A 2375-nucleotide genomic window follows, 5' to 3' on the forward strand; every position below is an offset into this window, starting at 1 on the left:
GTCCCCAGGACTTGAAACTGTACACTAGGTGAGTGCAGGTACTCACTCTTTGTGTGTGTGTGTGTGTGTCACACACACACACTTAAGTGAACAAACACAAACACACTTAAGTGAACATATTACACCCTCTCCCTCTTAGTGTAATTATGTGTATACGAGAAGAAAACATAGCACAAAATAACAGACGTGCTTCACTTACATCCTAAAACACTCACGTATACACAGCCACACCCACGCAAGCACACGCACGCACGCACACACACACACAACACCCCCTCCCCCCGTCCTCCTCCATCACACGTGACGCCCCCTCCTCACCAAAATTACAACTAAACGCTATGTACAGTAACACCTACTCCAAGCCTCTGCCATGTCACACAAAGAGCATTTCAGAGCCCTTCACGCACATAAAGTAATTACCGTCATTAATCCCACTAATTACTTAAGAGTAATACACTAATGGATCTCCTCTGTTTTGTCTACAAAAGTAAGGAATTCCTCCCACTTTTTTAGAAAGGGATTTTAACGTAGCTAGTGTACCTGCACTCACCTAATTACACCACACACCTGGGCATTTTGAGATTTGTGAGAGGGTGGGGAATGGAAGTGGAGATAGCTGGATAGAGGCCGGAGGTAAAGGGAGGAGAGGGGGAGACATGGGTTATAAGAGAGGATAGGAGGGGTTTGAGATGATGGGGATGGGTACAATGCAATGGGAGGGGATACGGGGGGGGGGGGGGGGTAGCGAGGAATGGGAAGGGAAGGGAGAGGAGTTGACTGTCTGACGCTGACTTTTTGGAATAAAGTGGATGGAGAGGTATAGATGAAGCAAAATGTTTCGGAAATGTGGAATATAGAATGAGCTATGATAGGAGGCGGGCCGTCCGTTTTGCTGACGCGATGTGTGTGTGTGTGTGTGTGTGTGTGTGTGTGTGTGTGTGTGTGTGTGTGTGTGTGTGTGTGTGTGTAATTACCTAAGTGTAATTACCTAAGTGTAGTTACAGGATGAGAGCTACGCTCGTGGTGTCCCGTCTTCCCAGCACTCTTTGTCATATAACGCTTTGAAACTGGGCAGAGATACCTCCATGAAGCGACGGTCTCGCTTCATGAAGGTCGGCGTTCAATCCCCCGAACGTCCAAGTGGTTGGGCACCATTCCCTCCCCCGTCCCATCCCAAATCCTGACCCCTTCCAAGTGCTATATTGTCGTAATGGCTTGGCGCTTTCCCCTGATAGTTCCCTCGCTGGCGCCCGGGATCGAACCCGGGACCACAGGATCACAAGTCCAGCGTGCTGTCCGCTCGGCCGACCAGCTCCCACTACTTGAATTTAACAAAATAAGAAATGCCAATGATGTTCCTCCCTCTCGTGTTGCAAAACCTTTAACAACCAATGAACAATTCGAGAGTTTACTTGCACGAATCGTTCTGCAAGGCAGCAGTGTGCGTTGCATATAAGCCAGACTATACGGAGGCTCATGCACTATGCAAACTGTGTCATTCAGCTCAGGAATATCTTCTTTACGCTTAGCTTGGAGCCGAATGCCTTCACATAACATGTTGGGAGCAGCCCCCCCTCTTCACTTTTTGATAAGTCTTCCACTTCAGCACAATCGCAAGGGTTTGTTTACGGCCTCGTGGAGTGTATATTGTCGTATGCACATACTCTGATGGTATGTGTGTTCCCGGTGTTGGACTTGTATTAGGAGTAAGGTCTAGAATCTAATACAAATCTGTATGCCTTTACGTCAGCGCTACTCTTTTTAAACACACCTAACCAACACCTAACCAAAGCCAACCTAATCTAACCCAACTTAACCTAACCGAATCTGACCTAATCTAATCCAACTCAACGTGATGAAATGAGCCGAATCATTCTGCTTTATAGATATGGTGTCCACTCAGTGTGTGATATCGCTATGACGTGATAATGTTTGTAGATGACGGCTGAATGGACAGCGATCGGGATTCGTAGTCGTAAGGGGCCGGGTTCGATCCCCGGTGGAAGCGGAAACAAATGGGCAGTTTCTTTCACTCTGATGCTCTTGTTTACCAACCAGTAAATACGTAGCTGGGAGTTAGACAGCTGCTACGGGCTGCTTCCTGAGGGGGGGGGGGGGGTGTAACAAAATGGAGGCCTGGCCGAGGACCGGGCCGCGGTGACGCTAAGCCCCGAAATCATCTCAAGATAACTTCAAGATAACCCACTAATCATGCTTTCTACTTCTCTCTTCCTCATATTTATTCTCCTCTCCTCTCCTACCCCTGTCCTCACCTCTCTTCCTCCTCTCTGGCCGGATGCTCGTGATGAATGGAATAGAGAGGGAGCCTCCATCACAGCCTTCCCTCCCGCTCACTGTTCCATCCCTTTTCCTCC

This window comes from Procambarus clarkii, chromosome 58 (genome assembly GCF_040958095.1).
Source record: "Procambarus clarkii isolate CNS0578487 chromosome 58, FALCON_Pclarkii_2.0, whole genome shotgun sequence".
Taxonomy (NCBI): domain Eukaryota; kingdom Metazoa; phylum Arthropoda; class Malacostraca; order Decapoda; family Cambaridae; genus Procambarus; species Procambarus clarkii.